Below are 14,639 nucleotides of genomic sequence, written 5' to 3' on the forward strand. Positions count from 1 at the left end.
CAAAAGGCTTTTTATCACAGGACAAGAAATCAGCCCTCGACAACTTAACCGGCGGAAAAAGATTTTTTTGAAAAAATCCCTAAGGCCCGGGGTCACAATTTCAGCAAAAATCTAATGTTCTCCTATTCACTCAAATATGTTGCCAAACGGTTGCAAATGCTCCCCCGAGAGGTTTGGAGATCGAAACAGAAGGCTTTTTATCACAGGACAAGAAATCAGCCGTCGACAACTTAAACGGCGGACAAATATTTTTCAGAAAAAATCCCTTAGCCCCGGGGTCACAATTTCATCAAAAATCTGACTTTAGGCAATTCACTCAAGTATGTTGCCAAACGGTTGCAAATGCTCCCCCGAGAGGTTTGGAGGTAGAAACAGAAGGCTTTTTATCACAGGACAAGAAATCAGCCCTCGACAACTTAACCGGCGGAAAAATAATTTTTTGAAAAAATCCCAATACCCGGGGTCAGAATTTCAGGAAAAATCTGACTTTAGGCAATTCACTCAAAAATGGTGCCAAACGTTTGAAAATGCTCCCCTGAGAGGTTTGGAGGTCGAAACAGAAGGCTTTTTATCACAGGACAAGAAATCAGCCCTCGACAACTTAACCGGCGGAAAAATAATTTTTTGAAAAAATCCCAATACCCGGGGTCAGAATTTCAGGAAAAATCTGACTTTAGGCAATTCACTCAAAAATGGTGCCAAACGGTTGCAAATGCTCCCCTGAGAGGTTTGGAGGTCGAAACAGAAGGCTTTTTATCACAGGACAAGAAATCAGCCCTCGACAACTTAACCGGCGGACAAAGATTTTTCTGAAAAAATCCCAATACCCGGGGTCACAATTTCAGGAAAAATCTGACCTTAGGCAATTCACTCAAAAATGGTGCCAAACAGTTGCAAATGCTCCCCTGAGAGGTTTGGAGGTTGAAACAGAAGGCTTTTTATCACAGGACAAGAAATCAGCCCTCGACAACATAACCGGCAGAAAAAGATTTTTTTGAAATAATCCCTAAGCCCCGGAGTCACAATTTCAGCAAAAATATGATTTTCGGCAATTCACTCAAAAATGTTGCCAAACGGTTGCAAATGCTCCACTCAAATGTTCGGTAGTCGAAACAGAAGGCTTTTTATCACAGGACAAGAAATCTGCCCTCGACAACTTAACTGGCGGAAAAGGATTTTTCTGAAAAAATCCCTAAGCACCGCTGTCACAGTTTCAGGAAAAATCTGATATTCGCCAAGTCACTCCAAAATGTTGCCAAACGGTTGTAAATGCTCCTCTGAGATCTTTGGCGGTCGAAACTGAAGGCTTTTTATCACAGGAAAAGAAATCAGCCCACGACAACATAACCGGCAGAAAAAGATTTTTTTGAAAAAATCCCTAAGCCCCGGGTTCACAATTTCAGCAAAAATCTGATTTTCGCTAATTCACTCCAAAATGTTGCCAAACGGTTGAAAATGATTCCCTGAAAGGTTTGGCAGTCGAAACAGAAGGCTTTTTACCACAGGAAAAGAAATCAGCCCTCGACAACTTAACCGGCTGAAAAATATTTTTTTGAAAAAATCCCAATACCCGGGGTCAGAATTTCAGGAAAAATCTGACTTTAGGCAATTCACTCAAAAATGGTGCCAAATGGTTGTAAATGCTCCCCTGAGAGGTTTGGAGGTCGAAACAGAAGGCTTTTTATCACAGGACAAGAAATCAGCCCTCGACAACTTAACCGGCAGAAAAAGATTTTTTTGAAAAAATCCCAATACCCGGGGTCACAATTTCAGGAAAAATCTGACTTTAGGCAATTCACTCAAAAATGGTGCCAAACGGTTGCAAATGCACCATTGAAATGTTCGGCAGTCGAAACAGAAGGCTTTTTATCACAGGAAAAGAAATCAGCCCTCAAGAACGTTTATGGCCAAAAAAGATTTTTTTGAAAAAATCCCTAAGCCCCGGGGTCACAATTTCAGCAAAAATCTGATGTTCTCCAATTCACTCAAAAATGTTGCCAAACGGTTGCAAATGCTCCACTCAAATGTTCGGCAGTCGAAACAGAAGGCTTTTTATCACAGGAAAAGAAATCCACCCTCGAGAACGTTACTGGTTGAAAAAGATTTTTTTGAAAAAATCCCTAAGCCCCGGTGTCACAATTTCAGCAAAAATCTGATTTTCGGCAATTCACTCAAAAATGGTGCGAATCGGTTGCAAATGCTCCCCTGAGAGCTTTGGCGGTCGAAACAGAAGGCTTTTTATCACAGGACAAGAAATCAGCCCTCGACAACTTAACGGGCGGAAAATGATTTTTTTGAAAAAATCCCTAAGCCCCAGGGTCACAATTTCAGCAAAAATCTGATTTTCGCTAATTCACTCAAAAATGGTGCCAAACGGTTGCAAATGCTCCCCTGAGAGCTTTGGCGGTCGAAACAGAAGGCTTTTTATCACAGGACAAGAAATCAGCCCTCGACAACTTAACTGGCAGAAAAAGATTTTTTTAAAAAATCCCTAAGCCCCGGTGTCACAATTTCAGCAAAAATCTGATTTTCGGCAATTCACTCAAAAATGGTGCGAAATGGTTGCAAATGCTCCCCTGAGAGGTTTGGCGGTCGAAACAGAAGGCTTTTTATCACAGGACAAGAAATGAGCCCTCGACAACTTAACTCGCAGAAAATGATTTTTTTGAAAAAATCCCTAAGCCCCGGGTTCACAATTTCAGCAAAAATCTGATTTTCGCTAATTCACTCCAAAATGTTTCCAAACGGTTGAAAATGATTCCCTGAAAGGTTTGGCAGTCGAAACAGAAGGCTTTTTACCACAGGAAAAGAAATCCACCCTCGAGAAGGTTACTGGTTGAAAAATATTTTTTGAAAAAATCCCTAAGCCCCGGGGTCACAATCTCAGGAAAAATCTGATTTTCGGCAATTCACTCAAAAATGGTGCCAAACGGTTGCAAATGCACCACTGAAATGTTCGGCAGTCGAAACAGAAGGCTTTTTATCACAGGAAAAGAAATCAGCCCTCGAGAACGTTTATGGCCAAAAAAGATTTTTGTGAAAAAATCCCTAAGCCCCGGGGTCACAATTTCAGCAAAAAACTTATTTTCGGCTATTCACTCAAAAATGGTGCCTAACGGTTGCAAATGCTCCCCTGAAATGTTTGGCGGTTGATACAGCACACTTTTTATCACAGGACAAGCAATCAGCCCTTGACAACTTAACTGGCAGAAAAAGATTTTTTTGAAAAAATCCCTAAGCCCCGGGGTCACAATTTCAGGAAAAATCTGATGTTTTCCAATTCACTCAAAAATGTTGCCAAACGGTTGCAAATCATTCCCTGAAAGGTTTTGCGGTCGAAACAGAAGGCTTTTTATCACAGGAAAAGAAATCCACCCTCAAGAACGTTACTGGTTGAAAAATATTTTTTTGAAAAAATCCCTAAGCCCCAATGTCACAATCTCAGTAAAAATCTGATTTTCGGCAATTCACTCAAAAATGGTGCCAAATGGTTGTAAATGCTCCCCTGAGAGGTTTGGCGGTCGAAACAGAAGGCTTTTTATCAGAGGACAAGAAATCAGCACTCGACAACTTAACCGTCAAAAAAAGATTTTTTGTGAAAAAATCCTTAAGCCCCGGGGTCACAATTTCAGCAAAAATCTGATGTTCTCCAATTTACTCAAAAATGTTGCCAAACGGTTGCAAATGCTCCCCTGAGAGCTTTGGCGGTCGAAACAGAAGGCTTTTTATCACAGGACAAGAAATCAGCCCTCGACAACTTAACGGGCGGAAAATGATTTTTTTGAAAAAATCCCTAAGCCCCAGGGTCACAATTTCAGCAAAAATCTGATTTTCGCTAATTCACTCAAAAATGGTGCCAAACGGTTGCAAATGCTCCCCTGAGAGCTTTGGCGGTCGAAACAGAAGGCTTTTTATCACAGGACAAGAAATCAGCCCTCGACAACTTAACTGGCAGAAAAAGATTTTTTTAAAAAATCCCTAAGCCCCGGTGTCACAATTTCAGCAAAAATCTGATTTTCGGCAATTCACTCAAAAATGGTGCGAAATGGTTGCAAATGCTCCCCTGAGAGGTTTGGCGGTCGAAACAGAAGGCTTTTTATCACAGGACAAGAAATGAGCCCTCGACAACTTAACTCGCAGAAAATGATTTTTTGGGAAAAAATCCATAAGCCCCGGGGTCACAATTTCAGCAAAAATCTGATGTTCTCCAATTCACTCAAAAATGTTGCCAAACGGTTGCAAATGCTCCACTCAAATGTTCAGCAGTCGAAACAGAAGGCTTTTTATCACAGGACAAGAAATCCATCCTCGAGAACGTTACTGGTTGAAAAAGATTTTTTTGAAAAAACCCCTAATCCCCGGTATCACAATTTCAGCAAAAATCTGATTTTCGGCAATTCACTGAGAAATGTTGCCAAACGGTTGCAAATGCTCCCCTGAGAGGTTTGGCGGTCGAAACAGAAGGCTTTTTATCACAGGACAAGAAATCAGCCCTTGACAACTTAACTGGCAGAAAAAGATTTTTTTGAAAAAATCCCTAAGCCCCGGTGTCACAATTTCAGCAAATATCTGATGTTCTCCAATTCACTCAAAAATGGTGCCAAACGGTTGCAAATGATCCCCTGAAAGGTTTGGCGGTGGAAACAGAAGGCTTTTTATCACAGGACAAGAAATCAGCCCTCGACAACTTAACCAGATGAAAAAGATTTTTTCAAAAAATCACTAAGCCCCGGACCGGTCTAGACTTGTTGGAACCAGTCGAAGCTGGTTGGAACCGGACCAGGCCGGTTTGAACCAGTTGAATCCAGTTTGTATGGGTTCACGCTGGTTGGAACCACTCTAAACCAGTTGGTACCGGTCCAAGCTGGTTGGAACCAGTCCTGATCAGTGTACTGATCGATGTTGGTTTGGGCGTTCCATGTAGGTTGGAAGCAGTCTAAAGTAGTTGGAACCAGTCCAGATGGTCTGAATCTGCCCAAGCCGTTTTCAGCCTGTCCAAGTAGGTTTTAACTGGTCTAGACTAGTTGGAACCGGTCTAGACCGGTTTGAAGAAGTTGAACCCAGATTCAACCTGTCAAAGCTTCTTTGAACCAGTCAAAGCTGGTTGGAATCGGTCAAGACCAGTTTGAACCGGTTTGAGCCAGTTGGAATCAGTTGAAGCCGTTTTGAACCGGTTTAGACCAGTTGGAACCGGTCCAAGGTGGTTGGAACCGGTCCAAGGTGGTTGGAACCGGTCCAAGCCAGTTTGAATCGGTCTACACCGGTTGGAACCAGTCTAGACTGGTTTGAACCGGCTAAAGCTGGTTTGAACCAGTTTAGACCGGTTGGAACCAGTACAAGCTGGTTGGAACCCGTCTAGACTGGTTGGAACTGGTTCATACCGGATTGAACCCTTCAATGTCGGTTGGAACCAGTCCGAGCTAGTTGGAACCAGTCTAGACCTGTTGGAACTGATTCAGACCGGTTGGAACCGGTTCAAACCTCTTGGAACTGGTTGAAGCAGGTTTGAAGTGGTCCAAGCTGGTTGGATTCAGTCTAGAATGGTTGACACTGGTTCAGACCTGTTGAAACTGGTTCATACCGGTTGGAACCAGTTCAGAGAGGTTGGAACCAGTCCAAGCAAGTTAGAACCAGTCCAGACAGGTTTGAAACGATTGAATTCTGTTTGAACTGGTCCAAGCAGGTTTAAACCGGTCTAGACCAGTTGGAACTTGTTCAGACCAGTTGGAACTGGTTCAGAGCGCTTTGAACCGTGAAGGCAGTTTGAACCAGTCCAAATTAGTTGGAACTGGTCTGGACCAGTTGGAACCAGTTCAGACCAGTTTGAACCGGTTGAATACAGTTTTAACCGGTCCATAACGGTTTGAACCTATCCAAGACAGTTTCAACTGGTTTGAGCCAGTTGGAATCGGTTAAAGCGAGTTAGAACAGTTTAGACGGCTTGGAACCAGTCTAGACTGGTTGAAAGTGTTCCAGAACTTTTTCAACTGGTTTGAGCCAGTTGGAACCGGTTGAAGCCAGTTTGAACCGGTTTATACCATTTGGAACCGGTCTAGACTTGCTGGAACTGTTTCAAGCTGGTTGGAACCGGTCCAGACCGGTTTGAACTGGTTGAAGCAAATTTGAATGGGTCCAAACTGGTTGGAACCAGTCTAGACTGTTCGAAACCATTCCATGCTGGTTGTAACCCGTCTAGACTGGTTGGAACCGGTTCAAACCTCTTGGAACCGGTTGAAGCCAGTTTGAAGTGGTCCAAGCTGGATGGATCCGGTCTAGACTGGTTGAAACTGGTTCAGACCAGTTGGAACCAGTTTAGACAGGTTGGAGCCAGTCCAAGCCAGTTGGAACCGGTCTAGACGTGTTGGAACTGGTTCAGACTGGTTGGAACTGGTTCAGACCAGTTGGAACCGGTTGAAGCCGGTTTGAACCGGTCCAAGCAGGTTGGAACTGGTTGAAGCCAGTTTGAAGCAGTCCAAGCTGGTTGGATCCGGTCTAGACCAGTTGAAACTGGTTCAGACTGGTTGGAACTGGTTCTGACCAGTTGGAGCTGGTTGAAGCCGGTTTGAACCGGTCCAGACCAGTTTGGACCAGTCCAAGCCGGTTTCAACCGGTCCAAGCAGGTTGGAACTGGTTGAAGCCGGTTTGAACCAGTCTAAGCTGGTTGGAACCGGTCTAGACTGGTTGGAACCGGTCTAGACTGGTTGGAACCGGTCCAGACCGGTTGGAACCGGTTGAAGCCAGTTTGAATGGGTGCAAGCTGGTTGGAACCGCTTTAGACCGGTTAGAACTATTTGAAGCCGGTTTGAATCAGTCTACACTGGTTGGAACTGGTTCAGACCGGTTGGAACCGGTTGGAACCGGTTGGAACCAGTCTAGACCAGTTGGAACTGGTTCAGACCGGTTTGAACCGCTTGAAGCCGGTTTGAACCGATCCAAGCTGGTTGGAACCGTTCTAGACCTGTTGGAACTGGTTCAGACTGGTTGGAGCCAGTCCAGACCATTTGAACCTATTTTGAGCCAGTTGGAACCAGTTGAAGCAGGTTGGAACCAGTCTAGACTGGTTGGAACATCCTGTGGTTGGTGGGAGTACTGCATTAGCTGTTCCTGCCCTCAGAATCTCAGTGTAGTCAAAGATTGCCATAGCACTGGGAACTACAGAGGAACACAGTTTGAAACTCTTGTTGCTGTCTAAGCATTCGACCTGCTCACTAAAGATGCAGCACAGCAGTGACTGTGCACACTTTGTTCTTCAGCTTTGTAAAAAATGAATTGCATTTTCAAATTGAGAACTTAATGATCTTTCTGTTATGCTTGGTTTCTCTTACATAAACTCTGCTGGTTTTAGAAAAGGAGAGATTAATCTAGCAAAGGAAGGAAATACACCACTTTTCCTCCCCCTTTTTTTGACATAGTGCTTGTGAGTCAAATGGTAGAAAATGAAATTTGTTTTTTAGTCCTGCTTCCCCCCACTTTCTCTAAGATTCAGTGCAAACACTTCCATCAACTTAGTTTGGGTTTTTGTTTTTTTTTTGCATGAAAATCAGACTTGCTGGCCATTCATGGAGCTTTCTGAATTGGTTTTGATCTGGGTTTCTTGTGATATGATTGCTTTGCAAGATAATGACCTTCGTTTCCATAATCACTGATTAGTGGAGCTGAATAGGGCAGTGGATTAAGTCTGGAGAAATATATCTGTGTTGCTATATAATTCCCATGTACAAATGACAGCTTGAGACGTTATTAGATGGAACTGTTAAATTAGATTGCATATGTTTTCAGACTGTGTTTTCTGTCTGGAATAATTATATCTTATAAAATAATATTTTGACCGATCCAGCCCTAAATGCCTAGGTGACTTGTCATGATTACTTGATAAAACATTTCTTCCCCCCCGCCCCTGATAAGTGCTGGCTATTGGAATATCTCAGAAAGACAGAACCATTCAGATTAAGCCTCCTTTCACAACATGCACAAGAGAGGATTTTTCTTTTTTCTTTTGATTAAATATGGATGGGGAGAGTTGCTACTCATAGAGAATGAGCTTTTGTTTGAGAATGCAGAGGAGTTTCTATTTAACTCGTGTTTCCACCATGGTACACAGATTTCAAAACCTTATAATAGCTGCTGCCATAGATGTGTACTATGTTGTTCACCAACACCTTTAACTATAACCCGCTGGTTCCACCACCTCCTGGCAAATAGAAGAGGAAGAAATGGAGGCAGTGAGAGATTTTACTTTCTTGGGCTCCATGATCATTGCAGATGGTGATAGCAGCCACGAAATTAAAAGACGCCTTCTTCTTGGGAGAAAAGCAATGACAAACCTAGACAGCATCTTAAAAAGTAGAGACATCACCTTGCCAACAAACGTCCATATAGTTAAAGCTATGGTTTTCCCAATAGTGATGTATGGAAGTGAGAACTGGACCATAAAGAAGGCTGATCGCCAAAGAATTGATGCTTTTGAATTATGGGTCCTTCAGGTCTCAAGAGCATCAGAACCTCTCAATTCACATGACTGGGAATCTAAGATGGTTGCTAAGATAGCCCTCACTTTAAGTGCATTCGGACTCTGACCAGTAATGGCAATGGACAACTGCATCAGAGTTGTCAAATGCCAAATTCTTGACAAAAAAATAAGCAGCCAATGAAGTGTTATCTCACCCAGGAAAGAGGAGAAGTATGGAGCAGATGGGAAGAAAAGCTGCAACAAAAGCCAACCAGTCACAACCAAAAGAATACTTGGTTCCTTAGAGGGTACTTGCTAAGTTAATACTTCTCTGGTAGGTCAGCAGGAATCTGCAGGCGCAGGGTGTCACAGGTCTCTTTGAGGCCATCCACTGATTGGACAGCAGCCATGAAATTAAAAGACACCTGCTTCTTGGGAGAAAAGCAATGATAAACCTAGACAGCATCTTAAAAAGTAGAGACATCACCTTGCCAACAAACGTCCATATAGTTAAAGCTATGGTTTTCCCAGTAGTGATGTATGGAAGTGAGAACTGGACCATAAAGAAGGCTGATTGCCAAAGAATTGATGCTTTTGAATTATGGTGCTGGAGGAGACTCTTGAGAGTCCCATGGACTGCAAGATCAAACCTATCCATTCTTAAGGAAATCAGCCCTGAGTGCTCACTGGAAGGACAGATCGTGAAGCTGAGGCTCCAATACTTTGGCCACCTCATGAGAAGAGAAGACTCCCTGGAAAAGACCCTGATGTTGGGAAAGATGGAGGGCACAAGGAGAAGGGGACGTCGGAGGACGAGATGGTTGGACAGTGTTTGCAAAGCTATCAGCATGAGTTTGACCAAATTGCAGGAGGCAGTGGAAAACAGGAGTGCCTGGCATGCTCTGGTCCATGGGGTCATGAAGAGTCAGACATGACTAAAAGACTAAACAGCAACAACAAGAACAACATAACCCACTGGCTTGTGATACATCAGAGGTGGAACAGAACTCACCAGACTCATTTTATAAGTAAACTAAAGTAACAAGTTCTTTCTTTATTATGAACCATAAAGGTAAAAATAAGGTAAATACACACACGTCCCACCATCTGCCCACTTGTTATGAAAAAATTCAGTTATCTTGTAGCCTTCTTAGACTTTACTGACTGGTGGGGTCTGCGTTGCTTCCGGGAGGGAGAAAGGAAGTCAAATGACACCAAGGTTGATTCAGAGAAAGAGTTTATTCTGCTCTCTGGATAGCAGAAGGCACTTGCGTGGTCAGTTCACAGCAAGAGCACTTAAAGAGCGGTTACACAGAGCTTATGTCCCCTTTCTGGTCCCCTTGCCCCCTCCCCAGGAATCCAGCCACGTCAGCTTATACACGTAAGTTGATATCCATGACCATAAACAGATGTTCCTGTTCCTGTACTCTTGACCATAAAAAGATGTTCCTGTACTCCTGTACCATAAAAGGATGTTCCTATTCCTGTATTCCTTATCTTGGGGTAAGAAGGTCACCAACTCTAAGAGCACTCCTGGCGTCATCCCCGAGCGTGGGGGTGTCTTGAAAGGTCTGTGCGTCAGTGTATCAGGATATCTACAACCCACAAGATAAGATAAGCCCCAGCTCAGCCATCCTGTCTCCACTTCGGAACTGACAAGGCCATCCATTAAGCGTCACGGACTGATAAAGGAGAGGGCTTTGTTTATATAGCTGGGTCCCTGTTATACATTTGCTCAAGTTCTCAAGTTAATGGTTTTTAGCTAATGAACCCTTGGAGAAGGAAAAATGGGGATTTGGGGGCCCATTTCGGCTGACTGCACAGTCAGGTTTTAAATTTGGGAAACCCATTTCTTCAATCCAAACATAAAGAATTATGCCCAAACCTCAAGATTCACACCACAGATTCAGATATAAGAACAGTTAGAGTTTGCTTGCTTCTTTACTTGCTTGTGGTTTGCTGGCTGGCAACAGCCATTTCAGGCAAATGCCATGCGAGGAAGGAAATGGGGGGGGTGGTGAGATTGGTCACATCAGGGATCAGGAGAGATTGGACAACATTTTTTGTTTGTTTCCACTTTGCTTGTTGTCTGCAACCATTTCAGGAAGAAACAATGAAGAGAGGGGAGGGAGGGAGAGCAGACAAATCCCTATTTAAAAATGTTTCCGTAGGAATCAAAGGAAATTGTGGACTCATTATGTGAACGCTGGCTAACGAACAACTTCCAGGGAACACATTGTTTTTGGTGCCTAAATTGGTTATTGTTTCTTTGGGACTTAGAATTGCTTCTATCAGCTTTTTATTATAAATGGCAGTTGCTTTCAAATACAGAAAATTATGTAAAACTGATTTGTAAAATGTAGCTCTTAAACCTATCAATTTTTTTATCCTTAGTCCCTCTCCCCCACTCAGTCAATCTCACCACCAAATACAGAGGACATCCACTATTTTTACTATGAGCTGGGTTTGTAGGCCTCTCTGGTCAGCTCCCAGAAGCTCCTTGATGAACTCTTCTTCACTGCTCTTGGCTCTTTGATAGCCTTTCATCCTAACTTCAAATTAAGCTAGTGCCTATACTTCCAGGCTATACTTCCAGGCTTTCTATAGCTCAATAGCTTTTTGCCTGTTTTCTACCTGCTTGAATTCCAGTCTTCTCTTCTAGCTGCTTCTTCTGATCCACAGTCACACTGTCTCTACACTGTGTAACCAAGTAGATTTGACTTTGTCAGGGGTAGACAATGTGGTGCCTTTCAGATCTTCTTAGACTGCAGGTCCCACCAGCAAACATGGGCAGTGATTGGGGTTATGAAAGCTGTAATCCAGCATCGGCTGCAGACCAGTCTGATAATTATCGCTCTGTGGTAATACAGACATAGGCTTCTCCACTGGTGGCACTAGTATTGTAGAATGCTTTCCCTTCTGAAATATGGCAGGCCCCATCAGTATTGGCATTCCACAGGCTCTTGAAGGATCACTTGATTAAATAAGAATTTCCTTGTTCTGCTTTGATTGCTATTTTGACTCTTATGCTTGTCTAATGGATTTGTTTATTATATAGTTTAATTATGGATGTTTCAATGTAATTGTTTTGCTATGTATTTTAATTACAAGTAATTATATTTTTATAATTGGTTTTATTCTTCCAATTTTGCTGCTGGCTTTTTTTGTTTGTGAACCACCTTGGCATTTCTTCTTGAAATGAAAAGCAGTATATAAATTATTATAGCAACAGCAGCAACATATGGAAGGTGCTATGTTGGATATGGAAGGTGCTATGTTGGATTAGGGACGCAGGTGGCGCTGTGGGTTAAAGCCTCAGTGCCTAGGGCTTGCCGATCGAAAGGTCGGCGGTTCGAATCCCTGCGGCGGGGTGCACTCCCGCTGCTCGGTCCCAGCGCCTGCCAACCTAGCAGTTCGAAAGCACCTCCGGGTGCAAGTAGATAAATAGGGACAGCTTACCAGCGGGAAGGTAAACGGCGTTTCCGTGTGCGGCTCTGGCTCTGGCTCTGGCTCTGGCCAGAGCAGCGATATCACGCTGGCCACGTGACCCGGAAGTGTCTCCGGACAGTGCTGGCCCTCGGCCTAAGTGAGATGGGCGCACAACCCCAGAGTCTGTCAAGACTGGCCCGTACGGGCAGGGGTACCTTTACCTTTACCTTTATGTTGGATATGTCTGGGCTGTGTGATGGCATTACTGAATACATATGAAACTGGGGGGAAATGAAAGAGAAGGACAGATAAATTGATAGACAATAATTAAGAAAATCTGTCCTTAAAAATAATTGGAAAAGGTCTCAGATATAATTGGAATATAAATATAATTGGAAAAGGATTCTGCTTAAAACATTTCCTAAAACTAATTAATATTTTCAGCTTGTCCCCAACTGTGAATATTCTTGACTATGTCATTGATTCTCTTTTTTCTTTGTACTATTTTCTTCATCCCATTCTAGAGCACTTGTTAACAAAATAGAGTGGGACAGGTGGAATAGCAGGGGAAGTAGTTTCCAGTTCAGATTACAACCCAAATCCCAATGGGACCTAGCATCACAACCCAATGCATGACTACCCAAAAGAAACCCCTGTTCAGTTCAATAGGACTTACATTCAGGAAAGTGAGCCTAGGATTGCATCCTTAGACTGTTGCCCCATGCATAATTACCTGGGAGTCAGTCCCACTGAACTCAATGGTCAATGGGTCATACTTGTGGGTTTGCATATATAGGATTACATTACTAGTCATGAACATCTATAGCTAGGCTGCAGTCAATACATCACACACACACAAACACAAAGACACTCAGACACAATGAAAATGAATTTAGTACGTAAACGGGCACCAAAGCTAGAGCAAAAATATTTTTTTTCAGAAATGTGAAATCATACATGCATCTATTATACTTCAATGCTATGACTCTCTTTTTTGATTTCATTTTTTGACACTATATTTCTTTAGCATCCTTTGCAAATGAATTCTCATTCTGCCCAAGTATTGGTTGCCAGGCTATTTTAAGAAGATGAGTGTTATAGTTGTTCGATTGCAATTTACAGAAATCTTAATGGGGAGAAGAAGAAGAAAAAACCTAGGACTTAAAATATCTTCACAGTTGTGATTGTTCTTCCATTGTCACATAGTGCAGCCAGCAGAGTGTGAAGATGTTTTCAGCCAGGGAATTCAGACAAAAACAGCAAGAAAAGAATATGCACTATATTGAGTGTGGAAAATATATGCTCTTTCTTACCCTGAATAGAAATAATTTCCTGCCCAAGGTATGTATTTTTTGTTTGCTTGAACAATATGAAGATTAAGAAGCATACGACTGCAGTGAGGATGGGGGGGGGGTGAGTTTGAACATTCAAAATAGAAGGAAAAGCATGTATGAAAGTTTGCCCCCACATCTGTGCAATGTGCAATATTGCCTGGTGATCAGAAGTGGTGTGTGGATGTTGTGCTGGGGGCAACTGTATTATTATTGATATTATCATCATTATTATTGTTGTTAGTAGTAGTATGTATATATAAAAAGTAAAGGACCCCTGATAGTTAAGTCCAGTCGGAGACAACTCTGGGATTGTGGCGCTCATCTCGCTTTACAGGCCAAGGGAGCCGTCGTTTGTCTGCAGACAGTTTTTCCGGGTCATGTGGCCAGCATGACTGAGCCACGTCTGGTGAAACCAGAGCAGCGCACGTAAATGCCATTTACCTTTCTGCCGGAGTGGTACCTATTTATCTACTTGCATTTTTGGTGTGCTTTCAAATTGTCAGGTTGGCAGGAGCTAGGACTGAGCAACGGGAGCTCACCCCGTCGCAGCGATTCGAACCGCTGACCTTCTGATCGGCAAACCCAAGAGGCTCAGTGGTTTAGAGCACAGTGCCACCCGCATCCCTAGTAGTAGTAGCAGCAGTAGTAAAAAGTAAAAGTAAACCTGGATGGTTAAGTCCAGTCAAAGGTGACTATGGGGTGCATAGTCTCCCTTTTCAGGCTGAGGGAGCCGGCGTTTGTCCACAGACAGCTTTCTGGGTCATGGAAGACCGTGATGAGTGCCAGAGTGCATGGAAACGTTGTTTACCTTCCCACCACAGCGGTACCTATTTATGTACTTGCACTGGTGTGCTTTTGAACTGATAGGTTGGCAGGAGCTGGGACAGAGCAATGGGAGCTCACCCCGTCATGGGGATTTGAACCACCAACCTTCTGATCAGCAAGCCCAAGAGGCTCAGCGGTTTAGACCACAGTGCCACCTGGGTCCTGTAGCAGTTTGTCACAGAAGAAGGCAAACCATTTTTCACCTAAGGTCATCCTGATGCAAAGGAACAGGACTTTCAGGGATGTAGTTCCTCTTTCCTTGGCTCCTACATACCTGTTTATTTTTTTATTTTTTTTAATTGACGCAGCTCTGTAAATTTAATGCAGCTGGAAGACAATCACCAATGTAGAGATGTTCTGAAGAGTGCGGGGGGAGTGTTACTTACAATGCTAACTGATGAAAAGTTTGTCTTTGGAAGTGTGATTATACATCAAGGAACAAACTGTAAGCATGCCACTAAATCAACATTATTTCATATTTTCTAAAGATCGGCTGATTGCACTTCCAATTGCTCATTTAGGTAAACACGAATACAACTTAATGTTGCTGTCTATACCCTTATCACAGTTAAAATTGACAGCTTCCTATACCGAGAAGGGAA

Source organism: Podarcis cretensis (genome assembly GCF_951804945.1).
Source record: "Podarcis cretensis genome assembly, chromosome: 4".
Classification (NCBI taxonomy): Eukaryota; Metazoa; Chordata; class Lepidosauria; order Squamata; family Lacertidae; genus Podarcis; species Podarcis cretensis.